Source organism: Apium graveolens, chromosome 5, assembly GCF_009905375.1.
Source record: "Apium graveolens cultivar Ventura chromosome 5, ASM990537v1, whole genome shotgun sequence".
NCBI lineage: Eukaryota > Viridiplantae > Streptophyta > Magnoliopsida > Apiales > Apiaceae > Apium > Apium graveolens.
Window position 1 is genome coordinate 94407050 of NC_133651.1, and position 11149 is coordinate 94418198.

The window sequence follows — 11149 nt, forward strand, 5'->3', positions numbered from 1 at the left end:
GGAGGTTGCCCTGACCTCCGTCGCCTGCATTCTGTTTCTTGAAATTAAATTCTTTCCTGGCTGAAACTTGCCCTTCTTAAAATTTGGAAACTTCCCTGGTTGTGACTGACCTTCATTTCCTTCAAATTTCCTTTTCTTGCTTTCTTCTCCTTCTGTGACATCTCACTCTCTGTCTCTGCGATCACAGCCTTCTGTACAACTCCTGCATAGGTGTCCAATTCAAAAATGGCTACCTTCCTCTGATCTATGGCTTTAAACCTTGCTGGAATCTTTTAGCCTTTTTCCTGTCAGTATCCACATATGACGGTGTTAGGTCACACACACTGTAGAGGGGGGGGGGTGAATACAGTGTATAGTACAATCAAATCGAACTTTAATAACTCAAGTAACAAAAAACAAACTTTATTCAAAACAATAAACGCTGTTATAGTATGGAACTGTCCTCTCTCAGTGATGAACAAATATCACGAGAGCTGCTAGGGTTACAATGAATAATCTTCTCGATTAATGATAACACTTATAGTGTAAAACCCTATGTCTGTGTTTATATACTACACAGTTACAAGATAATCGCTAATTGATATGGAATATAATTCTGCTTCCTAAAATATCAATCAGATATCTTTTCTTCGAAGTATTCTATTCTTCATAGAATTCCTTTTTCATGCATATCTATTCTTATGTTTGTCTCGATCTTCTCTTCCTGTAAATCAGCTGCCTTCCTTATTATCTGAACGTTTCCTTCAAGTCCTGATATTATCTTCTGATAAATATCTCCTGAACCTTAAGTACTGATGACTTAAGTTCTGACTTCAGTATAAGTGCTGATTTCAGTTAAGTACTGATTTGTCCTGTTTAAGTAAGATCTGTAAACTAAACATAAATCACATTAGTCATGACATAATCAAATATATCTAACAATCTCCCCAACTTGTAAATTAGCATAATATACAAGTTAACAGTTGATGATGTCAAAAACATTAAGTACAAATGCATGAGAATTTGACTAGATAACTACAACTTACAGTCCTTAAAGCTTTACCAACTTTAACTTCTGATAACAACTTCAGTCTGTATTCATATCAGAATTTGAGCAGTTGTAGATCTTGACTTGGCTTCATCTTCTGATCTCTCTGATGTCAGGAGTTGTTCTGAGATAGTTCTTTGACAAACATGTCTCAGCATATCTGAGTTCATCAATCATCCTCCTTTTAGCATCTTTAAGTTCTGCAGAATCTTCACCAGTTTGAAAGATTGCAGCCCTGAGATCATTAATTTTAGCTTTCTTTATGTCCTGATCCAGTCTGATCAAATACGCCTCGTCAGACTCAAGATTGAATTCCACAACCCTGTAACCCAGAAAAGGCCCTTAACCAGAATAAAGCCTTTTTCTGTCTTTGAATCTGATTCTTCAAATAGTTTGCAGCACTTTCTGTTTATTTTGTCATTCACTTGAAGTAAGAATAATACATGTTCCAATTCTTCATAATACTTCAGTGGAATGGCATTTTCCCTTATACGATAAACCCTACCATCTGTCATGAAGTACAACAAGATGTGTTCTTTCAAGTAGGTATGATAAACCATCTATTACAGATTCTAGTTGATTCAATCTTTCAGGAGTTGCTCCAATACTGGTTCCACTTAAGGAAGTGGATCATTGGTTGTGTTCTGTATTCTTCTTTCATCAGCACTTCCCAATCCAGTTTTATGTCTTGCTTCCTTTCCAGTAACCACTCTTGCTTCAAAACCACTTGCAGCAGTCTTCAACGGTTGAGTCTGTTTGGCTTTGGTGAATCCTGGTAGGAGTATCTTGAAGGTTTAACATGAGCAATGTCAGAGGTTTCCTTTGATTTATCTTCTGATATCAAGTTAACTTGAGCTATGTCAGAGGTTACTTGCTTCTTTGAGATATCAGAAATAACTCTATCTTTATTCTGAACAACTTGAGCCATGTCAGAGGTTGTCTTAGAAATTTTTCTTGAATTCAGAGCAAGATCAGCATCTTCAACACTAATTTCTTCATCCACAGGAGGCACATAAACCTTGATAGGTTCACCAATTTCTCTTTGCCCTTAGACCTTGGATCTATCTGCAATTGTGATTTAGCCTTGGTTGCTTCAGGATTTGTTTCTTTCCTTTATCACAATGCCTTTGGTCTTTGGAAGTTTCTTTTTTACCCAACGGAAGCTTCAAATTTAGATTTGACTTTTTCTGATTTAAGTCTAGCTTCTTCTTCCATCAGACTTTCCAAGTCCATTCCTGGATTCTCCTTTAGAAATAACTGTCTTGATAATTCTTCATCAAGATCCAAAAGTTCATCAGAACTTATCCTTTTACCAGTAGCAGAAGTAATTCTTTTTCCAGCATCAGAACTTGTCCTGTGACTTGTAATTTCAGCTCTTCTTGATGAAAACTTCTACCTGACCATGACCTCCATCCATTCCAGAGTTTCCCTGGTCATCTTTTTCATCATCCTTCCCCTTCAGTGTCTGATCCAGTTTTGCATTTAGACTTAATTACTTTCTCCCCTTTTGGCATCAGCAGGTAAGAGAAGAGAGATAAGCAATTCCACTGAGGGTTGGATTTTATCGAGTTGAGATTGCTGAGAAGCTTGATTTTTCAAAATATAATCAATCTGAGACTGTTGCTTCTCTTGAGTCTTCTCAATGTAAGCAACTCTGTCAAAGGTAGGTTGGAAGAATGTTTTCTTATCAAGTTTCCTAGTCATATCTTGCTTGAGCAATTCTTCCTTAACTTGACGTAACTCTGCATGAGTTGTTGAATGGAGACCTTGCAGATGTCTAGTACTCAATGCAGTGACTCAAACCGTGTCTTGAAATCATCATTAATTAACATTTCATCAGCTTTTTCCAAGTACTCAGCAAGAATCTTTTCAGATGGAACAAAGTTAACAGAGTTCCATTCCTTAGTCCACTCCTGTCCTCTAGGAGTTTCACTCCAAGGTACTGGTGCTTCTCCTCGTACAAACTTCTTGACGAGTTCAGATTTAGAAACATTTAGTGGAGGTGCATGTCCTGAAGGACCTGCTTCATCAGTATCTGTATTTGGAGCAGCATCACCAGTATCATCAGCATTTACAGCATCAGAACTTACAGAATCAGCATCTTCTGATAAAACAACAGTATGAGAAGCAATCGAGGCTTCAGCATCATCCTCTAAATGCTGATCTGTTTCCAAGTTTTGATCAATATGAAGGAAAGGAGAGTGAGTATGTGAGAAAAGAAATCATGTGTAGGCTGATGTGAAGTGTTGGTTTATATAGGCAAGAGAATGCCAGAAGACACAAGAAAATTTAATTCTGACCGGTAGAAATAATTCTACCTCGTCTCCCTAGACTGGGAAGAGGAAAAAACAGTCATTGGAAGTGTAAAACGAGGTTTAATACGCACAAGAAACAAGTAAAAATTATTGTGCATGTACGTGTAACACTATCCTTAATTATATTGACTGTTAATATTCCGCCCAAACATATTCTGATTTAAAATGAGGACTGTTTCATATTTTAACCACAAATAAGTCAAGTAAAGGATTAGAATTTAATATCAGAACTTAGACTTATATCAGAACTTAACAGTCATCAGAACATGATTTCTTAACTCGAAAAATGAATGCCTATCTCCGTAATTCTTCACCCAAATTTTGATATCGATTCTTCAGAACTTAATCATCAGAACGTTGAACAGAATCTGTCCTCAGAATTTATGCAATCTGACACATAAACTGTTCATCTACAACAACATAGATCACCACAGTAATTTTCATCATTCAAATGGAAGGTAAGTGTGTGCATTAAGCAAAATATTAGACAAAGAGTAAAGTCTGATTCACTTCAGTACATCTTAGAAATAAGGCATAACTAAAACTGTACTAAAAATCTGTTACTATTCTGAAGCCTACTATTGAATGAGTTCATGCATGAGTCCACCTCAACTGTTTTGTGCTCATTTTATGCATCTTTTGAAATTCCATTTTATAGTGGCTTCTCAGTGTAAGTGAGTCACGACTGCTTATCAGAATTTATGCTATTATCAGAGTATTTCTCCAGTAGTCATAGAGTGTGAAAAGTCACCAAGAAAATGATTTTGCTTTTCTTATGCATATTACTTAATACCAGCAATGCACTTGGGTCGTCCCTTTCACATTTTTACTCTAGACCTCAAAGGAGTACCTGATTTTTATTTCTTTTTCTTTTCCTTTATCTTTTGATAAGAGAGGTTTATCAACACTTAGTACATTCAACAGATTTATTAACATCAGAACTTAACAGATGAGAAACATTCTTCTAATTTTTGACTTAGTAATAAGATAGACAAAGTAAACTTAACTAAGCTCAATATCAGAATTTGCTTGTGTCAATGGATTTCCACATAAATAATTACTTCAAACATGGGATCTCTAGTATATGGAAGACTACTAGGTCAGCATCTAGCACAGTTATCCTCATAGGATTGAATAGTCATATAAACAGTCATGTCACTATCAGAGTTTAGAAATTCACAGCAGACAACAATCAGTAATTAAGCAATTTTCAATTAAGCACAGAATACACAAAGAGAGTAATTTCTGTAAATACTGATCATAAAGTCTGATGCATCAGAACAAAAACTAAGCAGATTTAAAGAAAGAACCTAAAACCATTTCAACTTCATTTACCAATCTTGTAAAAGTAGCTTCACATAGTGGTTTTGTGAAGATATCTGCTAGTTGTTGATCTGTTGGAACAAAGTGCAATTCCATTGTACCTTCATCCATATGTTCCCTTATGAAGTGGTACCTGATGCTGATGTGCTTTGTCATTGAGTGTTGAACTGGATTACCTGTCATAGCAATAGCACTTTGATTATCACAGTAAATAGGAATTTTAAAATATGTTAACCCATAATCCAGTAACTGATTCTTCATCCAAAGAATCTGTGCACAACAGCTTCCTGCAACAATGTACTCTGCTTCTGCAGTTGATGTGGAAATTGACTTTTGTTTCTTGCTAAACCAAGAAAACCAATCTGCCTCCAAGAAATTGGCAGCTTCCACTTGTGCTTTTCCTGTCAATTTTGCAACCTGCAAAATCTGCATCTGAGTAACCTATTAGTTTAAAATCTGATTCTCTGGGATACCACAATCCCAGATCAGCTGTTCCCTTTAGATACTTGAAAATTCTATTCACAGCTGTTAAGTGAGGTTCTCTTGGATCTGCTTGAAATCTTGCACAAAGACAGGTAGCATACATGATATCAGGTCTACTAGCAGTTAGATAGAGTAGAGAGCCAATCATACCTCTGTAATCTGTTGTGAATATGTTGTGTACTTGATGATTACCTAAACAAAACATCTAAGTAGATTTTACTTAGTGAAATAATGTAGCACTCGACGGATAAGAATTATAGTCCCGACGGATAACTCATTATAGTCCCGACGGATGATTAAACTATTATCCATCGAGTGAGTAGCTTATGTAATAATAAGTTTGTAGCACAGTGTTGTATGCACCTTTGTATAGAATCTGAAGTAGCATATAAGTCATGTTGACTTTAACTAGATATGCAGAATAGGTTGATTAACTGTACATAAGCAATGTCTTGTAATTCTGTATAAGTGAAATGATGTCAAGTGCCAAAATAGCTACCAACGGATGATTAACAAAGCTTCGACGGATGATCAAATGACTATCAACGGATGTTCAATATAGCAGTCGACGGATGATCAATCAAGTCATCGACGGATGATCTGAAAGTCAAAACATCAGTTGAACAGTGAAAGCTGACACACAGCCGTTGAGTTGGATACAAACACACTGTGGAAGCCCATTAACTGGGTAATAGAGGACGAAAAGCAGCAAAGATCAAGACTGTTAGATTTTACATTTGTTCAGTTCTTTTGACTTTGTAATCTTGAAAATATATAAACCAAGAGAGTAGCAAATATAAAAACAACTGAGATAGCTAAGAAACAACAACAGAGAAATCTTTGTAAGCACTATCTTTAGCATTTCCTGTGTTCTTAGCAGTTCTATTTTGTGTAAGCAGCTGTGAGCATTTCTGCACACAGAGTCCTCTCGATATATTAAATATATCTCTGGTGGAATTGTTTAAATCCACCAGAAAGTTTTTAAAGACTCTTGTTTTTAATTACTAATGTTTTGATTCATTCAAGTTTACATTCTGCATTGTGCTAATCAAAACAAATATATCCATAATCGAGTTGAACATTTTTACTTCAAGAAAAAGGTTCAAGAATTCCATTCAACCCCCCTTTTGTAATTCTTGCTATATTGTTAAGGGACTAACAATTGGTATCAGAGTAAGCTCTTAATCTACAAAGAGTTTAAAGATCAAAACAATTCAGCAAGATGAACAAGAAAGATGTTGGAGTCAAGATTCCTTTTCTTGATAAAGATAATTACCATCATTGGAAGGTAAATGTAACACCCCCAGATCCGGGGTCGGGGATCCGGGTCGTCACGGTCTTTCTTTCCACAATATCACTTCACTTAATTAATAATAAATAACCTTATGCTGTGACCCCACACTAACACACACCACAACCCGTTATAGTCTCAGAGATGAAACTTAAATAAGTACAAGTCTTTGAATCCACAATTTAAAAGTTATTACAACCCAAAATGATTACTTGATAAATTTACAGTTAATTGCCATTATCTGCCACAAGTTATAATATACATAATTGATTCTCAAAAGTAGATGGTCTGATCTACAATAGATCTACCTCTGCAGCTATAGCAGCTACAACATCAACGGGAAGACGCGGGACGCTTCCCACGCGCTTGCGCTGGGTCTGCTGGAGTCTGGCCATCTTTCCTAATTGTTGTTGTGTGATGAAAGAAGAAAGCAAGGGTGAGCAGCAAGCCCACCAAAATAATATGTATAATGATTTACAATATATGAGCCTACTCATAATACTCATGAAAGTCTTGGTCAAAAGAAATGAACCAAGTTTGATATCTTAATGCGATGAAGTCGCAAAATATTCAGTATATATACATATATACTTTTCAAAATATTGGAAGTCCTCTTCCATGCATAATATACACAAAGTCCCAGTGTATAACTGTATATAAAAAAATATCGTTGCAAGGTGATCTCATATATCTAACCTTGTCTCAACGTTTTTCTGAAAATCTTTGTCATTCATAAGACAATTATTAATTAGATATAAGTTTAAAAGATGAGGTTACCAAATACCCCAATATACTTATATCTTTCCCAATACTACTTGAACTACCACCGTTCAAGTTATAACCAGTTTCAAAAGTTCATCACATAGATGAGACTACAAGACAAGATTTGAATAGATTCAATCTTTGAAATATTATTGAATGAAATAAAGTTACGAGATACTTTATTTAGTCCCGATATGTATATATCCACATATATATATCTCTTAAACATTTCCTGGAACCTCTGTTATGTAAAGTATGAACAGAGTTTGAAACATCCAATGAATTTTGGAAAGGAAAAGAATTTTGGCATAAACCAGATATCTTGCTGATCAGGCAAAGATACCAATAAGTAACCTTTTCTACTGTAGATGGATGAATTCCTCACCGGTCATCACCCTGGCCGCATTAGGACCTCGCGCTAGACCGTTACCCGGCCCCTCACGCGTTGATGGACTGCCACCCAGCCACTTACACATTCATAGACCGTACCCCGGCCTGTCGCTTATGCCGACTCAATTAGATGGGCTTACTTCCCGAACGTTGGGCAAGTAATCAATTCATTTACCAAAACTGCAACCTCGTTGCGAATATAAAATACACCACAGAGCCGGATTCCCCAGGTTTTGAGCGAGTATTTAAATCCCCTTAAAAAGGAAGATCTTAAATATAAAAATGCGTTTTGGAATCCGCTCTGACTTTAAAAATCATTTTGAAGACTCGAAAACACTTTATAGAGTGTTTGGAGTAAAGCTGATTTAATGAAGTAAATTAGTCCCCAGAATATTTAGAAAATGACTGAATATTATTATTTAAATAATATTCCCATAAAGAATAATCTTTATAAAAATAATTGAAGTAGAAGTATTAAAACTTATACTTGAAACGAGTATTAAATAACCAAAGATATACTTATATGAAAGTATTATCTTTATTTGAATAATCGAAAATAAGTTTGATTATTAACACCTTATTCTTTAATAAAATAAAGAATATATTTCAGCAATTAATCGGAGTCATAGATCCTCAAATGAATATTCAAATAATATTCATTAAATAATATAAACCGAGTCATAAGCCTTCGAATGAATATTCAAATAATATTCAATAAATAATATAAAAGAGTCATAAGCCCTCGAATGAATATTCAAATAATATTCAGATAAATAAATAAAAGGAGTCATAAGTCCTCGAATGAATATTCAAAATAATATTCATTTAATAAAATAAAGTTAAAGTTATCTAATAAACCTTATTCGATTAATAGTTTTGAAAACTATGACCATATATATATATATAAGTATATATATATATATATATATATTTATATCCATATATACAAAATCTACTCAGGATCCTCGACTCCCGGTTTTAGAAAATATTTCCACCTTTGGGTCCCTATACTAAGGGTATATGCAAATTACCGCTATCCTCTAGCATAGGTATTATCAACGGAATCAACAGATATATATTGAAAGAATACGAAACAGGCATGCATATATATATATATCATAGCAGCATGCTTCAATATATTGCAACATTTGCTAATTAACCAACATGCATCTATCGCAAGATAATGCAAGTACATATATACATCACAACAACAGTATAACGGGTAGAAAACTTGCCTGAGCGACTTGGGGTGCTAAAAGGCTCGGGACGAGTCTGGTAACCTATAAACAACAAGTAAGTTGGAATTAAACCAAAATCACTTGTAAATCTATACTTTAACTAACTTAGACTCTAACGCTTGTTTTGCGCTCACTGATTCGCTTAAGTCACTCGGGTACCCTCGACTCCACCATTTTTAATAATTTAACCTTTACGAGTTTTAAAGCGATTCCTTCGCGAGTGTCTTACCAACTGCCTAACACACTTACCATAAATGTTTCATACATTAATTAACCCTTTTTGGTCTTTAACCTATGTTTCACAGTAACGCGAGGGGAAAAGTTTCATTCGCGAAACGCCGTTACTTGAAACGGTCGTTTCTCCTAAACCGTGCATCGGAATCGAACGAACTACATATCAAAACGAAGCTCGTAACATGAGCTATCTAAACATGGCAGTGGTCATAAACTAGCAGGGGGTTCTCGGGTCCTAATGCTATGCACAAAAACAGTCCAAAGAAAATCGGACGTTATGACGGCTATGTTTACGCGATTACCCAATTTTAAACAACTCCAAATCATCTCACAATCAACCCACAATCACAACCCGATTCCACCTCAAATCCAACATACAACCAACATCCATCCTTATCACATCATAACAATCCCAACCAATTCAATTTAATCATTCATACTTATGCCTAAACTTAACTTTAATCATACTTAAGTTCTTTTAAATCAAAACCACAACATTTACCATTCCATTTCACTACCATTCCAAATCCCAAACTCTAAATCATAACAACAAGCTACAATATCATCCTACTAATCAAAATCATCTTATAATATATAGGAACCTAGGGTTTGGAGATGGTATACCTTCCTTGAAGTGGTGGGAGGAGCTAGGAAGCCTTAAGAAGCTTTGAGAAGTCTTAAGAATGCTTGGATCTTCAAGAAAAACAAGAAAAAGTTCAAGTTAAAAACTTGAAAACACTATTCATTGTCTTCTTCTTTGATTAAATGAAGAAGATTGAGAAGGAATTAATGGCTTAAACTCATGATATAGTCCTAACTAAGCATGAAGATGATTAGGGAATTAACTCACCAATTTAGGAAGCTTGGATCTTTGATTTTGAATTTCTCCTCCATTTGCAATAGTAAAAGCCGAGAGCAAGCTTGCTTGGATGAGAGAATGGTTTTTGTGTTTTGATGAAAATGATTTGCTTGGCTTGGTTGGCTTGTTTTTGTGTTTGATTTAGTAAATTACCTAGTTGCCCTTGATTTTGTGTGGTTAAAAAGTCACCACATCTCCTTCCTTTCTTGTCATGCCTATGTCATCCTCGTGATGTAATCCTCCCCTCCTTGTCCTCTTTCTATTGGTTGGATGACATCATTCCCACTAATCCCTTTGATTAACTTCCTACTCGTTTGCCTAATGACCGCTGATCTGTTATACGGTTCGCTTAACTTTCATTTTCGTTTATCGTTTGAGGGATCATACCCGGGATCTTATTACTTAGGTTCCCTTAACCTTTCTCAATATATTGTATTCCTTTTATGATCCTCTCTTATAATCCTTTAATTTAAATCCTTTTTATCCTATTACCTTATACTCGATTCTTTCCGTATCTAGTGGATTTCCGGGAAAAATCAAAGTGTTCGGATTTGGATTCTGACGATCTTTACATACACTTATATACCACATAGAGTACTAATAATATCCCATAAGATCCATAACAGAACCCCTACATAGCGTGGCATGAAAAGTTTTCTCGTTCAGCAAAAACACTATTCATAAGGGTTTCAAAATTTCTCAAAAATTGGGGTTATTACAGTCTCCCCTCCTTAAAAGGATTCCGTCCCGGAATCAGATAGAAAACAAATGGGGATACCTTCTTAATATTGCACTTTCTAACTCTCAAGTCAATTTTCCCACATTGTGGTTCTACCATCAAACTCTGCCTAGTTTGATAATCCTTCTCCTAAGCACTTGTTCCTTTTCACTCTATAACCTTTCCTGGTTGCTCCATATAGGTTACGTCGGGTTGCATATCTATGCGCTCATATGCCTCTATTTATCTGGCATCTGAATTACACTTCCTTAACATTGATACGTGAAACACGATACGACCTGCTACATGTTCTGGGTTAGGGCTAGCTCATATGCTAACTTCCCAAACGTCTTAATATATCCAAGGGTCCAACAAATTGTAGACTTAGCTTTCCTTTCTTTCCGAACCTCATCAATCCTTTCCAAGGGATACCTATAACATTACTAGGTCCCCTATTTCATACTCTTTATCCTTTCATGTCAAATCAACATACTTATCATGTCCATCTT